Here is a 23170-nt window from a genome sequence, read left to right as displayed (position 1 = left end):
ATATAAAATGGAACGGAGGGAGTAATGCTTTAACTAAAACAATATGTATACAAGAAATGCTGCAGCAGGATTTTACTAGAATGTTATGTTTATTAGAGCAACTCCAAGGATGTTATGCATATTTATTAGCTATAATATGATATATAGATAATCCTGATATGGATAATCATCTAAAATTATAGTTAAGAGGTCCTAGATTCACTCCAATAGTGTTATGTATAATTATATTATCTAAAATTATGCATAATAGCTTTAGAGATTTTACAAATGTAGCTACTCCAATTTTAGTTATTTATTTTTTTGCTAAGAGGTAATGGTTGGAGTGCTTAACTTTTTACATAATATCTAAATAGTGCCACTGGATGCCAACTAGATAATTTAGCTAATGGTTTTAGTCCCTTGCAGATGCTCTTAGAGCAACTCCAATGCACCCATTCCTTACCTATATTTGATCCACATGGACAAGATTTCAGGGTTGAGAACAAAAAGAGCTTCTCCAACGCAACTCCCTATCCCCTATTAATTTCAGGTGAGAGAAAGTTCAACCCCTTATTTGAGTAATGAAAAAGCAACCCCCTATATGCTCCATGTCATCACCAGCTCATATCTCCTCTTATTTTTCTGTTATTTATTAGTGCAATTTTTCTCTCTCCTTGAGTTGTATATATAGATTTAAAATATAGGGAATCAAATAGGGAACAACCCCAATGCACGCTCTCCTTACTCATAATTGGTCTAGGTGGACAAGATTTAGGGTTTAGCATCAAAAATCAGTCCTCCAACGCAACTCTCTATCCCCTAAAAATTTTAGGGGAGAGAAAACTCATCCCCTTATTTGAGGGAGCAAAAAGCCAACCCCTATAATGCCACGTCATCAATACTACTTATATAATATAACATATATTTACTCCAACTCTACCTCTTCTCACATATATTACCTTAAATATTGAATAAATATTAATTTTTAAATTATAGGTAACAAGTATAGGTAATACCATTGGAGTAAAACAATTTTTTGCTTACTTATATTTTAGGTAACCATTATTTTATTATTTTTTAGGTAATCAATATAGGGATTACCCTTGGAGATGCTCTGGCCTCACAAAAGTTTCTTTTAAATGCTAAAAGGTGTCCAGCATCAGGAACTTCATGGTATCAAATCCAGGGAAGCTTTTGTGAGAGATAACGGTTAAGGCTGTACGGAATTACCTTATCTTCCAAGCCTTGCCAAATGTGAACTGAGCCTTCATTGTTGGGAAAAGGATCTTCATTGTAGTAAAATATGTATAATTTTAAAAAAATAAAAATTAAGGGGGTCAGTTGCCCCCTTGCCCCTAATAAGATCCGCGCCTAAAACAAATCATTTGATGTCCCGAAAGAAAAAACATTTAAAATTAAGTTAAATGTTTAATTTTGTAAAAATTATACACTGTACTAGTCAAAATGACTCGTATAATTGGGCGACAGAGTAGTAAAATGGGTTTTGGAGATCTGTTGGATCAAACTCCCAGTTCGCATATCCAACCATTACCTCTCTATGCAGAGACTCATACTCGCCTTGCTGTACTATCTTTTCCTGGATAACACATTGTAACATAATCAGTGATGACCAAAGAATCTGTTAAGAAAAGTAAAAGCAAAATTTTCAAATTTGTTTATATTTATAAAAGTTCCGAAGTTTTGCATGCTTCATAAAAAAACTACTCCATATGGTTGTAAAACAAAAATAAATAAATTGACTTCTAAGTCTCCATGGATTTATCGTCTTGTGCATTTGTACTAAAACTCATAAGAAATGTATTTCAAAATGACATGCAACACGAATTTGTCTACTATTCATTCAGCTTTGATCAATAAATCTATTTGTGGAATGGATTAACCCGGGTGTTCTAGCTTTGTGGTAGAGCTCTTATGCTGCCGTCTGCAATCTCTGCCATACATTGCCATTTTAAGTTACTAAACAAAAGAACAAGTTTATGTTTATCGACTCTTTCAGTAGCAACACTCAATAGGAGTCTTCCTACTTTGTCACTCAATAGCTAACCAAGTAACCTACCAGAATTAGAATTCTGTGTATAATTCTTCATGCTCCAAGTATATTTAAAATTCAAAGACTAAACAAACTTAAAAACCAATCAATAAACCACTGCAGATCTTAACTTCAAATTGATCTTTTTATCGATGTTTGATTTAACGTCTTAGTTTTTTTTGGCTCAAACATGAAAAAGTTTCTTTTTTTGCAGTCAATATGCAACAATTTGGTTCCCTATGAAACTGTCAGGGATTGAAGAAGAGGGTACATGATTGAGCTTTGACAAAAAAAATGTGTTCCTAATTAGTAATTATAGGGTATTAACAGAAAAGGATGACAAAGTAGTTTCAGAGAGGATGTGGAGGGCCGCAATTATGTGTGTGTGTGTGTGTGGGGGGGGGGGGGGGGGGGGGCACCACAAGCAGGCAACATTATAGTTATTGTGCCGCATTACAAGAACCCTTTTTTGCTTGATCATTGTGCAAAAGTTTATGCAGTAATTATTATAATTTTTTAAAGAATCATTTGTTGGTGCAACTAAAAAGAGAATCGCTTAACCTGCAGGCTGCAGAGTTGGTGCAAAAGAATCATCTCATGTAATAACTATATACCTGATCAGTACTTGGAGTTTCTAGTGCATTCTTTAGTATCTCTAAATCCGGTTCACTGAAAATGGCCATGTTATCTTCGTTGATAGATAAAAAAGGAAACCATTTTTGAGTCATCCACCAATTGAAGAGCCAAGGGGCATAATGTGCAACTCTAAATGCCCACTAGTCTTGCACAAGTAATAAACTCAAAGCTTCTTTGGACAGGCTAGCAGGAAAACAAGGCCACCAGTAGTGGACAAATGGGACTACTAGTGAAGCTCCAGACAACCTGCAAATACAAATTTGCAAAAGAATTCTAAGCATTTTATGGAAAAAAGAAACACAAAAAATTCTAAACATGGGGCTAAGATAGAAGAAAGATACAACCTGTGTGGTATGTATTTCAGGCAACTCCAGACAGGGTAAGCTCCCATCGAGATCCCAATCACATAAAATTTAGGACCGATCTGCAAATTGTCTGCCAATTGTTGTATATCATATGCCTCACTCTTGACTGAGCGCTTTGGATACGGATCGCTCTCTCCATAACCTGCTCTGTCAAATGACAAGATATATATCTGGAGCTCTTCTATTAGTTCCTGAAAGTTGAAATAAAGATCCTACATTAAATACAATGGTAAGAACCAGACATTATAGGCCTATACAAAGAATCAAACCACTGGTCCAGTACTGCAGAGAATGTGTATAAGATGGACAAGTTTAACAATATCAACATCCACCACTCGTATAGTCACTAACAATACTTATTTTAAATTGTATTTAATCTATATGGGGACTACAGGAAAGTTACAAAAAAAGAAAAAGAAAAAAAGAACACACAACTGAAACAAATAACCAAGGCTCTTCCTGAATATCTTGGGTCTTTATCTTTCACCTGTCTTCTCCTCTAAATTATGGAATACTAAACATTCTACACCTGTGACTACAATTCCATAATCTACTATAGGAATGTTTTCAGGAGTCTAACAGATCAGAATTAAGGAAGTTTATGATTTAGGCAGACTAGCTATTGGAATAACAGATATTGTACTTTAACGAGTTAATTGCAATTGGCACCGCTTTGGTTTCGGCTTATTGCACATTGCACCTAATAGTTTTAGAAAATACACTTTGCAGCCCCAGACTTTTAACCCGTAGACACTTTGCACCCTTTCCGTTAATTTCTGCCGTTACCGTTAACTTTTGTAGGGGCATTTTGGTAAATTTAATTATATTTAATTAAAACCAGACTTTTATTTAAATTCTGCCGTTACCGTTAACTTTTGCATGGGCATTTTGGGAAATTCCCGTTACCCTTTACGAAAATTTCCCAAAATGCCCATGCAAAAGTTAACGGTAACGGCAGAATTTAACGCAAAGGGTGCAAAGTGTCTACGGGTTAAAAGTCTGGGGATGCAAAGTGTATTTTCCAAAACTATTAGGTGCAATGTGCAATAAGCCGAAACCAAAGGGGTGCCAATTGCAATTAACTCTACTTTAATTACAATAAATAAGGTTGTTACAGCTAGTGTAGCTAATACAGCAGCTACTGTAGCGTCAGAAGCAGCTAGTGTGTTATATCGGTATAGAATTCAAGACGTTGTGGTAAGGATTCCTGATTCGCAAACACATCTCCATATTTTGGTAAAGGTTGCTATGAATTTTCAAAAACATTTGTAGGTGTAGATCGTCCAGTAGTTTCATGATTAATGTTGTCTATCTTTTTAAGTATAACCATACTTTCTTTGAAGAAATCAATATCCAGCCAAATTGCTTCTAATTTCTTCTGTAAAACGTTGATTCAAGTTTTAATTTGTTCTTGCCAAGGCCCCAAGAACGGATATGCTCTTATGAGTTATGCCAATGTTAGAAATTGGAATATCTTGATAAAATAGAAGTATTTTATAGTTATATGGGCCTTAAAAGAGTTCATGCCAATCTGAATAAAATCATATTATTGATACTGTTGAAAACACAGCCTTGGGAAATTACCCACTCTCCACACACACTTCAGTCTAATTTCTTCATTCCTTTACATATAAATGACCTCCCTATTTATAACTCCAACTTCTACTCAATCCCTAAAATAAAGCTGAAATATTATTATCTCCACAAATCCTCTCTTTCAAATCTGTAACCGATGCACAAAACAATTCTTGAGATTTGTTTGATTAAATATTTATTGCATTTATTGTGTTTCATAAATCATAACACACTAGTCTGAGTCCATTGAGAGCATGGTTAAAGAATACCATTCTTTGTGATAAGGCTAAGAAAAAACTAAGTCTAATGCTCTTTTGCCTTTCCTTTCGCCCGCTCAGCACAGTCGCAAGACCGGAACTCAAAGGAATTGACGGGAATGAGAACATTGGTCTGAGTACATTGAGAAGATGGTTAAAGAATATCCTTCTCTGTGACAAGTCTAAGAAATGAAGGAATTTTTCATGAACTTTGCACCAAACTGGACCAAGCTGATAGGAAATGCCCGACTCGAGAGGACAAAAATAATATGGTTCAATCTAATATTAAAAATCTTAAAATAGAGAGCTAAGAGCATAGCCTAGAGTTTTAGATCTTATAAACTGATCATCAAAGTGTAAGGTGAATGTTATGAATATAATCTAATAAAGCAGTTGTAAAGATGGTTAAAATTAACACTGCGCCCCCTGTTAAACCTGAAATCCTTGATATGGTGGTGTAAGCCCAAGTAACACAAAAAATATGCAACTCAGATACAAAGATAAATTCTTATGATGCACCTCCGAAAATGAAGATTTCTTTTACTCTGTCAAAACTCCAGACGCGCCTCTGCAAGCAGAACCCACTGGCGCTAGGATTCAAGGACTGAAGGGGACAGACATATTAGATTCAATACTATCACACCCCATACATTATTATTCTAGCCCATGGGAGCACTCAGACACACATGCAATATCACCAAAAGATAAACAATTAAATGACAAGAAAAATGTCAAAACTTGCAATATCCATGACATATTAAAACCTAAGGCAGTGATGAATATATAAACAAGTTCAAATATGCAATCTGAATTCTACACGCGTGACTTTGGTACTAGAGATACCTGAGAAATAGGCAGATGTATGTCTTTGGAACTAGCAAAGCCATGAATAATTATGACTTTAACTTGGCAGTTTCCTTGGGAACGCCCACTTCCTTATAAGCTAAATGCCTTCCATCAGCGAGCCTTACTCTGGGTGAAGTTATATGTGGACCACCTGGTGATCCACAAACTTTTGAAGGAGGTCTCTTTGATACCACATATATGCAACCTAGAAGACCGCCAACTACCGCAACTGCTAGCTTGACAAACATATCTGGGAAAGAGTTTATAAGTGACTTGCATGTATAAACAACTATGATTAAATGAAACGAATAGAAGACACCATTAACACACTTTCCCTCATGCTCTCACACACAATCATATTATATGCAAAATAAAAATATGATACAAAAAATAAATTAGAGCAGATTTGATTATCACTTTTCATCCATGCAATATCATCTCTGGCTAAACTAACAAATTAAGGATATGAACGTCGGGGTAGCAAAATCTGCTTCAAATAAGGAAAAAGAAAACAAATTGGTTTGTCTTGACAAATAAATTTGTCATGAATCACGACATTACTAATAACACATAACAGTTTTGCACTGCATTAGAAAAGTGACCCACTACTGATTGGGATGAAAAGATTTTGGGCGAGTGCAACAACCGTTTTTGTAGAGAAATAAATAGCTATAAAACTAGACGTTCTCACCACTTAAGAGTTCATGACGAGTATGCCACAAAAATTTGACATGTACAAAATGCTAAGAAGCTGAAAGTACACTGCCATGTCCATTTTAAGACACAATTAATAATAGCTCCTGTCCCTTAAACAAAAAGACATTTGAATATTTACAAATTAAAGATGCTAAGATAACAAAATTAGTCTGTAAAAAAAACAGTTTAACAACCAGAATAAAAGCAAGGAATGAGCTTTGTACAACATTGGGATAGTGCTGACACGAAATCAAGAAGGTAACCATTATAAGACACAGACCGGAAAATCTACAATCTTAAAGGCAGATGGATATGCAGACAGCCGGAAGTTTCCCAACTCAGAACAGCCTTCTTTGAGGCTCTTTGGAACAGAAAGTCACAACACAAATAAACGGCTAGGTGCTTATATATTGGTTTACCCTTGGTTTTATTTTTAAGTGCATCACTAATATATATATATATATATATATATATATATATATATATATATATATATATATATATATATATATATATATATATATATATATAATATATCTTAGGGGTGATCACGGTCTGGTTTAAACCGCAAAATCCGCATAAATCAATCCGATATTAATTCGATCCAAACCGAAACCGCAATGAGGTTTACGGTTTCGGTTCGACTAATTTAAAAAACCGTGGTTTGTGGGTTGGTTTCGGTTTTATATTAAACCAACCCGTTATAAAACTGAACCGCATGTGTATATATATAGTATAAATATTTAATATTATATATATACAAAATATTAGTTTTACATAAATATATTAATTTTTTTAGTTTATACTTGCTAGGTTGTTTAGTTGCTTACCTTATCAATACCAACTAAGTGTCATATCAATTCAGTAATCCACGACTTCGGTTCAACTTTATGCATTTTATTAGACTAAAATTTGTATTTTAATTTAACTATGTGAAATTATGTAAATTGAGACAAAATGATCCTCTATTTTCTAGTGTTATTCATAAATTCTCATTTCTGATTATAAGCCTTAGTCATAAACCGATCAATCCGCTTAACCGAACCATTAAAAACCGCACCGCTTGTTCCGGGTTAATTGGTTTGCGGGTCGCGAGTTGGTTTGAGATTTTTAAAAACCGCTAATATATGGTTTGGTTCCGGTTCTACCTCCAACCCGAACCAAACCGGACCGCGATCACCCCTAATATATCATAACAAGAGGAGAAGAGGGAACCACTAGGCTATCCCAGAATCATCATAAAGATAGTAACCCACTAAAGAAATAGACTAATATGACTCATTGACACTAAATTTAAACTATAAAAAAGATAACAATTAACAAGATATGACACATTCAGTTTCACTTAAATAAGATGTAGGTAGATATGAAGCCTCACTAAAGTGAACTCTAACACTAACTGACACACAAAAGAAATTTATAAAGTATCATAATAAGCTCATTTTCAGAGCCAACATGCTCAAGTCTATCTTACATATATCATTCTACACCAAAGATGAAATACAGAGAATCTACTTCTATATATTAAATTGCAACCAAGGGCAAAAAGAGCAAAAGAATTAGGCGTGAAATGTCCATTATACCCCTACTTAACCTATAATTACAAAAATACCAATATAGTTCATTTATTATTCAACATATTAAATATCATTTATTAAGGTATTTGTACATTAATATTTATGTTAATTACACTTGCCACTTATTAATGACCCCTCCTTTACAAAAGTTTTTTAACTAATATATTCATACAAAAAATATTAAATGCTAATAGTTAGTTAATTTACAAAAAAATATTTATCTGAACTGATTTTGGAACATTTAATCAGATAATTTTAATTAAAAATTTAAATTAAGATCTTTTAATTCTCATTTAATTAAAAAATAAAAAATATTTACATATAATGGACTCAAGTGAAAACCTTTTTTTTTTTAGAATGAACTCAAGTGACAACTTACTTCGGTAGCCACTGTTTACAAACCAAATTATGACTTGACTCATTGATTATATCGACTAATGAGTGCTCGGGGTAAATATTGAAGTACCGGGAAAAATTGGATTTATTTATAAATTAATTTTGGAGATTAAATTATTAACATATGTATTTTATACGATAAATTATATTATATATTATAATACTATATCCAATTTCACGAGTCTTGAATAATTATGTCATTATTCAATCTTTTCAGTTTTAAACTTTTTTCCATTTATTAAACTTCTTAACGTCTAATTCAAGTTGGCACAAGCTTGTATCGAGTTTTATTCGAGTGACACTTAAAATTGACTTATCATCCAAACAATATAAAATTATCTTGGAAAAGAGTTCGAGTGCAGCTACTCAACCGAATTACAACTCAAATCAGTCGACTTTTAGACACTCACTATTACATAAAATAATCACATATAATTTTATAAAAAATAAATCAGCTTGTTTAATATTGATAAACTTTCGTGATAAGATGGTAATAGGGTAGCAAATGATCGTTCGACCGACTGATGTTCAACATATAAATATGTGTAGACTGGTTATAAGAAGATGAGAGAGACGAGGAGAGAAAGGGAGACAACAACAATTATGTGTATCATTATGTGTATCTGAACTTCGATCGACTCGTATGGTTAAACTTTTATATGCGCATGTATTTGAATTCGGTCATATCACTACGGGCGATCGTAACTTGTGAACATATTAAATCAATTTCAGCTATTTATATGTATTATAGATTAAAATATATAATTTGCGTCTAAAAATTGAACATGTGTTATTGATTGTAAAATCTTTCATATACAAATTATATCGTGTTAGTCTGAGTAAATAAAATTATATGTACTATCCTGAGTTAGATATTATTGATGTTATTAGTTGGTTTCAAAAAAAAATTTATACTTAGAAGTTTAATAAAACATAATTATATTATAAAACACAAACAAAATCGAGTTTTTTTCGAGTGGCACTCAAAATTGAGTTATCATCCAAACAATATAAAATTAGTTTGGAAAAGAGTTTGAGTGCATGTACTCAACCGAATTACAATTCATATCAGTCGAGTTTTAGACAATTGACTATTAAATAAAAACAATCACATATGATTTTATAAATATAGATCACCTTATTAAATATTGATAAACTTTCATGATAAGATAGTAATAGGGTAGTAAATGATTGTTCGACCAGTTGATGATCATAGTAATGATCAACATATAAATATGTGTAGAGTGTTATAAGATGATTGAGAAAACGGGGAGAAAGAGACAAAGAGAGATCACAATATGTGTAGACGGGTTTTGGTAGCCGGAGTGCGGTGGTTGTGCGTTTTAGGTGGTGTCTGAGATTAGGGTTTTGAGTTACCTCCTTGTGCTCTCAACTCATGATCCCCTAATGTGCCTACGTACCCCTATATTTATAGGGGATCAAGCCATACGTAGTTCTGTTGAACAAAGACTCCTAGTTTGATCAGGACTAGCCTTCTTGGGGATAAGACCAACCTCAAGCCGGTGACTTATCACTTAGAGTTCCACTCTAGTTAGAATTAGCCTTGAGGCCGACTACCTCAGAGACTCCTAGTCCAAGTACATCACGGACACAGCATTATCTCCGCTACGAGAGATAACACCAACCATGACTCCTTGTGACATGGAAGGGTCATCTGGGAGAGCCATGGCCATTCCTCGAGGTGCAGGGACGCGTCCTCACCTCCCGGTGAGGTCTTCATCATGAAGTAAAGCAAATAAGGATCCAAGTTACACGATCGTCTCAATCCCCCAATGAGGGCTAACTCACCAAAATATAGGATTCAGACATATGATCGGCCTTCATGTTACCCCTGAGGGCCTTTAAGAGCCATGATCACCTCAAGCCCCCACACGAGGGTTAACTCGGCAGATAGCAGGATTGAGGATTGTTGATCATGCCCAGATGAGCCCGGGAACTATCAGATGAGCCTGATAACTACCAGATGAGCCTGGTAACTAGTCTTCATGTCCCTCGGAAGGGTCGTCATATCCTCCGGAGGGGTAGGTCTTCTTATCCCCCGGAGGGGTTGTCTTCAATATCCCCTGGAAGGGTTGATATTCATGAATTATCGAATGGGCACACCCCTTCCAATAGAAAGGGTCTTCTATATTTCATCCAGCTATGCTAGTATATTTGCACAAGAGATGCGTCTTCAGTGGACACATCTGATAAGTGGATTTCATATCCACTTGGAAGCTTTCGTTTTGACTTAAAACGATGGAATGGCCTCAAGCTTTTGGTGTTTTTGATATTTTTTAGTGTTGTGTTATGTAGGTTTCTTGGAAGGAGGATGAAGAGGAGAATCATAGCTTTCATTGAAAAAAAACGGTGAAGCAATCGGATGCCCGAGGAGAGAGTTATGGGCAAAGAAGCATTCTGCCACCGTGAGGCCCCGGCCTGAGATGTGAGGCCCCGGCCTGAGAATTCTGCCACTATGAGGCCCCGGCCTGAGATGTGAGGCCCCGGCCTGAGCTGTGAGGCCCCGGCCTGAGCTGTGAGAGGGATTTTTGGCCCGTTTTGACCGTTTTTGATCCGTTTGAAGGCCCGTTCGTTGGGGAAGTACAAGAAAGACTTGGGGGATTAAAAACATAACCGAGAATCATTCCAAGGAGCACGTGACGGCTACGGAGAAGATCGAGATCGAATTTCATAGCTTTTACTTTTGTAATTCTTCGAAGTAGGCGTAACTTTGGATGCTCGTTTCGGATTTGTTTCTTAACTCTTATTCTCGTACTTTAACTTTGTTTTTCATATTCAGTACCATGTTTACATTCGAACCCATGATGATGAGAAGTTCGATTATGAGCTAATCATTATCGTGGGATTCTAGCGGATTTATATATGGATTTCAGTAGTTGATTTGCCTCAATTAATTGTGTGATGAATGATTGATTTCTTCGTATTGGTTGTGCTTATTCTTCTTGGATGCGTATCTAACATCTAAGTTGTGGGTTAATCTTTATTGAAGCGACAGTGGATATATTGATTTAGAACTTGCCATGCGAACATAGGATTATGTATTCGATATACATGATTAGTGGTGTGATTTTAACCATCTTGCATCGCCCTATGTAATCGTAATAGATAACTTGTTCTTCAACCGTTATGCTTTCAAATTCTATAGACATATAGGGTCTAAGCATAGTTGGTGTCTGTTTACCTTCTATCTTAATTGTGGATGTGTAGCAGTATGGTACACGTATAACGACAATTAGCGTGTATCAGTTTCGTGTTATCTGATTAGTTATCAACCATCACATATCGATAAGGCATAACTCTGAATGAAGTATATAATGAAGTTAGAATCCCATGTTTTATTCTCATTAGTAATTTGATTTTAATTCTCTTAGCTATAATTCGATTAAATTAGTTAATTTAGATAAAACCGACCAAATTGTTATTTGTCCAAGCATTGAATAATAATCATACATTGGTGCATAAGTGCATATTTCTGAATACACCAGTCTCTGTGGGAACGAACTGAATTTGATTCTATACTACTTGTGACCACGTACGCTTGCGTGATTTTGTGCGAACAAGTTTTTGGCGCCGCTGCCGGGGACTCGGTGTTATATTTTAGTTTATGTGCTTGTCATCAGTGGTCGTTAAAGTTCACTGACTTGGATTCTTTTCTCACTTTAGTTCGTTTGTGTGTGTTTCAGGTACTTGAGAGACGTGTATGCGAACACGTTCTCAGGCTCGTAAAGAAGCATTGGTTAAGGAAGAAACAACAGTGAGTATTACAATGGATGATCAACCACCAGCAGTTAATGATACTAAGGCTCTTAAGGCTTTATCAGAGCCTAAAATCAATGATATTCAATCGAGCATTGTCAGGCCAACGATCGAGGCCAACACTTTTGAGATCAAACCTAGCACTATTCAGATGGTACAGAACTCAGTGCAGTTTGGGGGTTCTCCGACAGAGGATCCTAATATGCATATTCGGGACTTCATTGAGATCTGCGACACTTTCAAGTTCAATGGTGTTACGGAAGATGCCATCAAATTGAGGCTGTTCCCGTTTTCTCTGAGGGATAAAGCTAAAGGGTGGTTGCATTCTCTTCCTGCAGGATCTATCACGACATGGGAGGATCTGGCTCAGAAATTTCTTACTAAGTTCTTCCCTATGGCTAAAACAGCTGCACTAAGGAATGCTATCACTCAATTCTCTCAGCTATCTGGTGAAACTCTTTGTGAAGCATGGGAACGCTACAAGGAGATGCTTCGGAAGTGCCCACATCATGGGATGCCTGATTGGATGGTTATCAATTGCTTCTATAATGGCTTGGGTCCTCAATCGAGACCAATGCTCGATGCAGCATCAGGTGGAGCTCTATTGACTAAGAGCTATGAGGAGGCTTATGAGTTGATCGAGATGATGGCTGCAAATGAATATCAGAATCCTACCCAGCGTCTTCATCAGGGCAAAGCAACAGGAATTCTAGATGTTGATGCTACTACCGCTTTGACTGCTCAGCTTAAGGCTCTTTCTATGAAGATGGATTCTTTGGTAAACTTGGGGATTCATCAGCAACCTTCAGTTTGTGAGCTTTGTACGGGTACACATTCCACTGATCAGTGTGCCATATCTAGCGAGTCAGCTCAGTTTGTGAGCAATTTTCAGAGATCTCAGCAGCCAGCTCTGGCTACTTATCACCCGAATAATCGAAATCATCCGAATTTCAGCTGGAGCAATAATCAGAACTTCATGCCACAACAACCACAACAGTTTCAGCAGCAAGGAGCTAGACCTTTCAACCCTTCTGGTTTTCAACAACAGTTTGCACCGAAGCAGCAATTCCATCCACCTGGATTCCAGCAACAAAATCATGGGGTGGCTGGACAGTCTTCCAATGAAAGATCAGAATTGGAAGAATTACGACTAATGGTTAAAAGCCAATCGGTGTCAATCAAGACTTTAGAGAATCAGATTGGGCAGATTGCTAACGCGTTGATAAACAGACCACAAGGTTCGCTTCCTAGTGATACCGAGGCCAATCCGGGTAAGAAAGAGATGAAAGAACAGGTACAGGCTGTCACCTTGAGGTCCGGAAAGGTTACAAAGGAAAAAGAATCAGCAACAGAGCAAAACGAGGAAGAGAGTGATCAAAAGGTTGAAACAACCGTGCTCTCATCTGAGTCTGATAGTGGAAAAACTGTTGTTGAAGCTGACAAGAAGAAAATCTACGAGGAAGCAAGAAAGGATTCAGCCGAGAAGCCTAGTCCGAAAGATGATATTGGTAGTAAGCAAGTATATCCACCTCCCCCTTTTCCGAAGAGACTTCAGAAGCATAAGCTCGATAAGCAATTCGCTAAATTTCTAGAGGTTTTCAAGAAATTACAAATCAACATACCTTTTGCGGAGGCTCTAGAACAAATGCCGAGTTATGCTAAATTCATGAAAGGTATTCTTTCTCGGAAACTCAAACTTGAGGAATTGGAGACTGTGGCTTTGACCGAGGAGTGTAGTGCTGTGTTGCAGCAGAAATTGCCACTGAAGCTGAAAGATCCGGGAAGTTTCACAATCCCGTGTACTATTGGCAAGTTATCTTTCGACACGTGCTTGTGTGACTTGGGAGCTAGCATCAATCTGATGCCGTTGTCTGTCTTCAAGAAACTTGGGCTGCCGGAGCCGAAACCTACGAACATGTCATTACAACTGGCTGATCGGTCCATCACTTACCCACGAGGTATAGTGGAGGATGTCTTGGTTAAGGTGGATAAGCTCATATTTCCTGCTGATTTTGTCATTCTAGACTTTGAGGAGGATGAGGGATTCCCATTATCTTGGGAAGGCCGTTCTTAGCTACAGGCCAAACTTTGATCGATGTGCAAAAGGGAGAGCTTACAATGAGAGTTCAAGATCAGAGTGTCACTTTCAAAGTGTTCAACGCAATGAAATTTCCAACTGACGAAGAAGAATGCTTTAAGGTGGAGCCAATAGAAGCTGCAGCTCATCCAGAAATTGACCCAAGGCTGAAAACTGACATCTTGGAAAGGGTTCTAATAGGTGAAGCTGAATTCGGAGGTGAAGAGGAAGCAGCGCAACTTCAGTTCTTGAATGCATCTCCATGGAAGAGGAAGGTTTATATGCCATTCGAGTCTCAAGGAGTAACAGAGCTTAAAAATATTCAGGAGCATCTTAAACCATCTATTGAAGAAGCTCCCATACTCGAACTCAAACTACCACCGGATCTCTTAAGTGATGTGCAGTTTAGAAGGCTGTCACGGCGCATAGATGACATGCATGACATTCACCGCCGTTTTGCAAAGGATTTGACTCAGGCTCTTGGGAGTGCTTTTCGAGCTATTGGTGTGGAGGTTGATTGGCCAGTGTTTGGAGCTGGCATGGTATATTCACCACCTGATCCTCCACCCGAAGAGGGTGATCCTCCCGACTTCTAGGTACATTCGATCCTTTTTATCACCTTCAATGAGGACATTGAATATTTTAAGTTTGAGGGTGGTAATCTAAGGACTAGTAGTAGTGTGTGTTCATATAGATTGCATGTTGCATATAGTTTAGCATATTATCGCATATAGTTGCATATTAGTTAGTTTTTTTATATATATATATGCTTGTGTTTAGTATGTGTTAGTAGTTGCATATAGTTGCATTTGCATGAATCTTGAAGTTGTTTTCCAAGTTGATGTCCTATGATGAGTTTATGTGCATAATTTCTTGGCTAGTAGTCTTGATTGCATGTGATGCGTTGTTACTTGGAAACTACTTGTGTGAAATTTGTAATTACACTTATGCTCTAGAGATAAGATTTAGACTAACTTATTTCTTGAGTCCTCGCGTTGAGTCGGGCGTAGAGTTAGGATTATTCTCTTTTTGAACTTAGAGTTTGTAAATCTTAAGTTTGGGGGAGTTAAGAGATGAATATGCCTTTCTAAAAAAAAAAAAAAGAAAAGAAAAAAAGAGAAAAAAAAAAGAGAATAAATTTATCAAGTACTCCTTTGAGATCAATGGGTAGAATGCAATGCCATGTGAAAGGGACGATCCATGTACTTGTGCTGGTATTAAGTGCAGATGTATTAGAAATAAGCAATTTCTTGGTGACTTTTCACAACCCTTGATTACTGGAGAATTACTTGATTAAAAAAAAAGAAAAAAAATAGAATAAGCGAAGTCGAATGGCGGTCGTGACTCACTTGCACTGAGAAGCGTCCCAACCTTAGACTTAGCAAGAAAAGAAAAAAAATAGAAAAAATAGGAGAGGCATAGGAATTCTTTAGTGACCCTAAATTGTAGTTGACTCTTTAGTAAAGAAGTGTTTAAACCTGATTCTGATTAACGGCTCATAGTGAGGACTCTGTTGAAGTTTGATGGTCTTTGTTTTGTTTCACTAGAGAGCATGCTAGCACACACGATGCACTTCACACTTGTTAGTGGAAGAGAACATGGCTAATATGTGAAAGAGATGAATGCCGAGAATGTTGCATATTCTGAGGGTTATATGTTAACAATGATTACACTTCATGATTCATTTAGATGTAGGCATTTAGTTGCATTCATGCATTAGTAGTGTTTGTGTGTGTGTCTATGCTTGAGGACAAGCATCGGTTTAAGTTTGGGGGTGTGATAAGTGGATTTCATATCCACTTGGAAGCTTTCGTTTTGACTTAAAACGATGGAATGGCCTCAAGCTTTTGGTATTTTTGATATTTTTTAGTGTTGTGTTATGTAGGTTTCTTGGAAGGAGGATGAAGAGGAGAATCATAGCTTTCATTGAAAAAAAACGGTGAAGCAATCGGATGCCCGAGGAGAGAGTTATGGGCAAAGAAGCATTCTGCCACCGTGAGGCCCCGGCCTGAGATGTGAGGCCCCGGCCTGAGAATTCTGCCACTGTGAGGCCCCGGCCTGAGATGTGAGGCCCCGGCCTGAGCTGTGAGGCCCCGGCCTGAGCTGTGAGCGGGATTTTTGGCCCGTTTTGACCGTTTTTGATCCGTTTGAAGGCCCGTTCGTTGGGGAAGTACAAGAAAGACTTGGGGGATTAAAAACATAACCGAGAATCATTCCAAGGAGCACGTGACGGCTACGGAGAAGATCGAGATCGAATTTCATAGCTTTTACTTTTGTAATTCTTCGAAGTAGGCGTAACTTTGGATGCTCGTTTCGGATTTGTTTCTTAACTCTTATTCTCGTACTTTAACTTTGTTTTTCATATTCAGTACCATGTTTACATTCGAACCCATGATGATGAGAAGTTCGATTATGAGCTAATCATTATCGTGGGATTCTAGCGGATTTATATATGGATTTCAGTAGTTGATTTGCCTCAATTAATTGTGTGATGAATGATTGATTTCTTCGTATTGGTTGTGCTTATTCTTCTTGGATGCGTAGCTAACATCTAAGTTGTGGGTTAATCTTTATTGAAGCGACAGTGGATATATTGATTTAGAACTTGCCATGCGAACATAGGATTATGTATTCGATATACATGATTAGTGGTGTGATTTTAACCATCTTGCATCGCCCTATGTAATCGTAATAGATAACTTGTTCTTCAACCGTTATGCTTTCAAATTCTATAGACATATAGGGTCTAAGCATAGTTGGTGTCTGTTTACCTTCTATCTTAATTGTGGATGTGTAGCAGTATGGTACACGTATAACGACAGTTAGCGTGTATCAGTTTCGTGTTATCTGATTAGTTATCAACCATCACATATCGATAAGGCATAACTCTGAATGAAGTATATAATGAAGTTAGAATCCCATGTTTTATTCTCATTAGTAATTTGATTTTAATTCTCTTAGCTATAATTCGATTAAATTAGTTAATTTAGATAAAACCGACCAAATTGTTATTTGTCCAAGCATTGAATAATAATCATACATTGGTGCATAAGTGCATATTTCTGAATACACCAGTCTCTGTGGGAACGAACTGAATTTGATTCTATACTACTTGTGACCACGTACGCTTGCGTGATTTTGTGCGAACAACATCCTTCCGTGGGATGAACACAAGTGGGCGCACCCTCGCTTAAGGAGACAACTACCTGGATAGTTTGATTCAGCCACATACCTTTGTTTCCAACTCTATCATAGGTGCACATTCACTCTTTGTCTGAGTACATAAGATGAGCCCCTCCGAGGCCGAGCCCTCCGAGGGCCGCGCCCTCCCGAGGGTTGAGCCCTCCAAGGGCTCGGAGGGCCACGCTCTTCCGAGGGCTCTGAGGAACGAGAGGGCCGCGCCCTCCGAGGACCGCGCCCTCCGAGGGCTCGGAGGGCCACGCCCATCCGAGGGCTCCGAGCAACGAGAGGGTCACGCCCTCCCGAGGGTCGCGCCCTCCGAGGGCTCGGAGGGCCACGACCCTCCGAGGGACGAGAGGGCCGCGCCCTCCGAGGGATGAGCTAAGTTTATATTTGTCTAGATCAGCTAGGTACGTACCCGGCCCAACAAGGGCCAAGCCAAATTTGGCTCTAACAAGTACTCCCCAAATTCTCTTGATATTAAAGATATCAAGGGAATTTTTATACCATGTCACATATCCTCTTCCGAGGGCGCGTCCACACATAGAGATGCGACGTAAGCCGTTTTCGTTCCTCGACATTTCAAGGTGCAGGCTTTGCACAGGCCTTGCCAGTATATAATGTCGGTGTCTTTGAACATTTAGCCAATTGGCGCGCTCTTCAGCTGCTTTCGGTGGATGGTTTCACCTTTTCCTCTTGTGATGTGCATTGCACTTTTCTATAACTGCTCAGGTGGCTAAAGATGAGTCTGGAGCGCCATGATATATATGTTCATAAGTTATGAACAACCTATGTGTAGACACAAAGTAGGGGCGCGGCCTATCTGTCGTTGACAGTGGCGCATCCTTACTTATTCCTTCTAAGGGACACATTCAATCATAAGATTCGCGCGATGAATTTTTTCAAAAGAAGGGCGCGATTTCATGTCATGAAGGTGCACGACTATTTTCAAGTCTTACTGTGTCCACGATGCCTATGAATGGTAAATGGAGGGCGCGACTTATTGAATGACGTAGCCTTGTTGCAATGTTCCTTTTCTCCCAAAAATATTATGAGCAGAGGGCGCAGCCTATTCGTAGTTAGGAGAATGGCACGGCCTATCTTTTTCATGTGTGAATCACCTGCTTGTGTAAGAAAATCCTGAGGACTACTCCCCAGTCCATACATCACCCCATACGGGGCGTCCCGAATCTTATCGTGGTTTAAATAATTCTGGTGCATCGCACGGGTCCCAGAGCTTATGGCTCAATGGGGACGTTATCCAGAGCATATCATGGATATGTAAGATCCAGAATGTATCATGGATGTGCAAGTATTAAATCCAGAGCGTATCATGGATAATTAGGCAAACTTTTGAAAGGTATTGAGTGTATCATGATCAAAGACTGTGCAGGTATCATGCTACGTTCCTGTAGAATGGAGGGCGCGTCCTAATCAAGACAAACAACTCCTCTAGAATGTTGGACTTGACCTCATGACGTGCCCTGTTAGGGGGAGGCGCGCCCTCTCAGAAAATATTAATCCCTGCACATGACTTAGGAACTCGAGGCGCGCCCTATTAGGTGAAGGCACGTCTTTCAAGTATCCTCCTTCATTTTCATCCTGGGGGCACGCCCTATCAAGGGAACCCTCATATCACTCATAAGGGGCGCGCACTCAAGTGATGAATACTCCCGAGAGGGCGCGCCCTAGGGAGGGACGTGACCTCTTCAAGACTATTGAGCTCCTTTCCTACGTATGTTTGTTTTCACACAAAATCATATTTAGCAATCAATGCATCAAGCATACCTGAGAGCGCACCCTGTCAGAAGGAGGCGCACAATTCGTTCCCTGATAGAATACTAGTTGGATATGGCGCACCCCTTTATGAGGGCGTGCTTTGTTAGAGGAAGGTGCGACTATCCCTCACGACGAAGAGGTGCATTCCTCATAAAGGTAGTCGAACACCACATTACCTGTGAATTTATACATGCAGTAGTATTAGGGAACTAAACACTGAGGGGGTTTAGTATTTACCTGAAGGCGTGCCCAGTCAGGGGAAGGCGCGCACCCTTACGACTTTTCGAGCTAGGTCCCATCTGAATAGCTCGCCCTTCGTAACTTTCCTTTCATATCATCACCTGTGGTCAGGCCTTCAACATGCGCCTCTCGCGAACCTCGAATCACTTGCTCTGGGGAGGGCGCGCCCCTTCAGAAAACCGTCGAGGCTTCCAGGGAGGCGATCTCCTTCTCGTAAAGACTCAAACTACAACAGACTTGTTAGCAATAACATGCAAAAGCATTGTGAGATTCTTACCCGGAGGTGCGCCTTCTTCGGAGGTGTCAGGGAATTCATTCCTCACAGTGGTAGTCGGGCACCACTTCACCTGGAGGTGTACCCTGTCAGGGGGAGGTGTACCCTGTCAGGGGGAGGCGTACCCTCTTCATAGGTGTCAGGGGATGCATTCCTCGCGGTGGTAGTCGGGATCCACATCACTTGGAGGTGTACCCTGTCCGGGGGAGGCGTACCCTCTTCAGAGGAGATGTACCCTGTTCGGGGGAGGTGTACCCTGTTCGGGGGAGGTGTACCCTCTTCAGGGGAGGTGTACCCTCTTCAGGGGAGGTGTACCCTCTTCGGAGGTGTCAGGCCTCCGAAAATCGCATTCTTCGCTGACTCCCCGGTCCAGAAAACCCTGCTCACAAATTAGGTTACCTCCTAGAATTTCGTTGATGAACATCCTCCTCCGAACTCTTGGTGAGGATTTCATCCTTCTCTGAAGATATGAATGAAGCTTTCATATTCGCTTGTTTTCCGGCCATCATCCTCCTACGAAACGCTCCATCTCTACGTACGAATCGTCGTCACGTGACATCTCTTCCTCCTAAGATGAAGATCTTGAATAGCCCCTTCTTCTAGCGCCAATTTGTTGATAGAGGAATTTGGTAATCAACAAAGATGAGGTTCATGGACGGAATCAAGATCTGTGACGGTGGTTTTGGTCACCGGAGTGTGGTGGTTGTGCGTTTTAGGGGGTGGCTAAGATTAGGGTTTTGAGTTGCCTCCTTGTGCTCTCAACTCATGATCCCCTAATGTGCCTACGTACCCCTATATTTATAGGGGATCAAGCCATACGTAGTTCTGTTGAACCAAGACTCCTAGTTTGATCAGGACTAGGCTTCTTGGGGATAAGACCAACCTCAAGCCGGTGACTTATCACTTAGAGTTCCACTCCAGTTAGAATTAGCCTTGAGGCCGACTACCTCAGACTCCTAGTCCAAGTACATCACGGACACAGCATTATCTCCGCTACGAGAGATAACACCAACCATGACTCCTTGTGACATGGAAGGGTCATCTGGGAGAGCCATGGCCATTCCTCGAGGTGCAGGGACGCGTCCTCACCTCCCGGTGAGGTCTTCATTGTGAAGTAAAGCAAATAAGGATCCAAGTTACACGATCGTCTCAATCCCCCAATGAGGGCTAACTCACCAAAATACAGGATTCAGACATATGATCGGCCTTCATGTTACCCCTGAGGGCCTTTAAGAGCCATGATCACCTCAAGCCCCCACACGAGGGTTAACTCGGCAGATAGCAGGATTGAGGATTGTAGATCATGCCCGGATGAGCCCGGGAACTATCAGATGAGCCTGATAACTACCAGATGAGCCTGGTAACTAGTCTTCATGTCCCTCGGATGGGTCGTCATATCCCTCGGAGGGGTAGGTCTTCTTATCCCCCGGAGGGGTTGTCTTCAATATCCCCTGGAAGGGTTGATATTCATGAATTATCGAATGGGCACACCCCTTCCAATAGAAAGGGTCTTCTATATTTCATCCAGCTATGCTAGTATATTTGCACAAGAGATGCGTCTTCAGTGGACACATCCTTCCGTGGGATGAACACAAGTGGGCGCACCCTCGCTTAAGGAGACAACTACCTGGATAGTTTGATTCAGCCACATACCTTTGTTTCCAACTCTATCATAGGTGCTCATTCACTCTTTGTCTGAGTACATAAGATGCCCCTCCGAGGCCGAGCCCCTCCGAGGGCCGCGCCCTCCCGAGGGTCGAGCCCTCCAAGGGCTCGGAGGGCCACGCTCTTCCGAGGGCTCTGAGGAACGAGAGTGCCGCGCCCTCCTAGGGCTCGGAGGGCCACGCCCATCTGAGGGCTCCGAGCAACGAGAGGACCGCGCCCTCCCGAGGGCCGCGCCCTCCGAGGGCTCGGAGGGCCACGCCCTTCCGAGGCCTCCGAGGAACGAGAGGCCGAGCCCTCCCGAGGGCCGCGCACTCTGAGGGCTCGGAGGGCCACGCCCCTCCGAGGGACGAGAGGGCCGCGCCCTCCGAGGGATGAGCTAAGTTTATATTTGTCTAGATCAGCTAGGTACGTACCCGGCCCAACAAGGGCCAAGCCAAATTTGGCTATAACAGTGACTATAAATTGTGAACATATTAAATCAATTTCAACTATTTATCTATTTTATAAATTGAGATATATAATTTGCTTCTAAAAGTTCTAACTATGTCATTAAAATTGGATTGAATAGGCCACCAAACTTCACTATAAAAATATCTCATGTACAAATTATTTCGTGTTAGTCTGAGTAAATAAAAATATATTCACTATATTGAATTAGATATTATTGGTATTATTAGTTTGTTTTAAAATAAAAATATACTTAAAAATTTAAGAAAAACATAATTATATTATAACAAAATTATTACTTAAAATAAATAATATATATCATTGATGCTGGCCCGTGCCTTGCACGGGCTTCCACGCTAGTTAATATATGAAAATCAGTGAACAGAATAATTTTTCTTTCCTTAGTTTTATAAATAAATATTACAAATTTCAAAAATGACAATCTTTTATGTTGATATATAACCACGCATATGTACAAATCGATACCTCTACAGGTAATTGTAATGTGATATTAGTGTAAATTTATAATCTAAGAGACTAAGATAAACTAAGAGTAATAATATTAAAATCCTCATGATTAATACAAACTTTTTGCATAGTTCTTGTTGCCACTTGCCAGTACTAAACAATATGTAATATAACTATATCAAATTTATAACAGATTGTATGCTGTCTGGTCAATTTTTGTTGCCTCTCCGCATGCATTTTTCCTCTTCCTATCCAAGTAGCTATAATTATTGGTCCACAAGTGTTAAGTTAGCAACAAACTCAAATGCTAGGAATTGATTCAACAAATCCCCTTTTCTATTTCACAACCCAGCAGAAAAGGTAACAACAAATCAGAGCAACTAATTAACTTAAAGTAACATAAAACTTAAGAACCTAGATCATAAATTTGATGGCAGAAGCAAGTAATAAGTTGATCAAAGCTAACTAAAGTAAGGAATTTAAAACTAAACAAAGTAGCTACTATGTTAAGTAGATGATAACACGACACACATGCATGCAAATGATTGAGAAGAAACATATTTTGTGGACTCGGTTACTACACCTTATCAAGAACTGGAAAGAAGCACATGAATGAATCAAGAGTGCGTCCAGGAGTGATGAGAGCCTTTGGCAAAACAGCAGCACCTTATATCTCACTCCCTCAGTTTTTTTTTTTTTTTTAAAACACCTCAGTTTTTAATGTCACTCTTTACTTGGATACATACTTTTAGGTGGGCTTACTTTTAGGTGGGCTGACCGGATAATAAAATTTAATATTTTTAATTGATTTTTATTGTGAATTTAAATTTTGATTACATATTTTTTTTATTTAGAAAAAGAAAATTTCAAAAATAATATTTTTAAC

At 39.2% G+C, this 23170-nt stretch overlaps 1 non-coding gene and 1 pseudogene across 1 annotated transcript; both read right to left on the bottom strand.

Moving 5' to 3' along the window:
• Positions 1 to 1390: 1390 nt before the first annotated feature.
• Positions 1391 to 22959, bottom strand: LOC108214636 (uncharacterized; annotated as a pseudogene).
• On the bottom strand, positions 12564 to 12670 carry LOC135151781 (small nucleolar RNA R71). Its single transcript, XR_010290700.1, has one exon. It is a non-coding gene; the product is annotated as a small nucleolar RNA R71 (small nucleolar RNA).
• Positions 22960 to 23170: the final 211 nt, after the last annotated feature.

This window comes from Daucus carota, chromosome 3, assembly GCF_001625215.2.
Source record: "Daucus carota subsp. sativus chromosome 3, DH1 v3.0, whole genome shotgun sequence".
NCBI lineage: Eukaryota > Viridiplantae > Streptophyta > Magnoliopsida > Apiales > Apiaceae > Daucus > Daucus carota.
The sequence above is the reverse complement of the archived record's forward strand: the minus strand, read 5'-3'. Positions and strand labels throughout refer to the sequence as shown.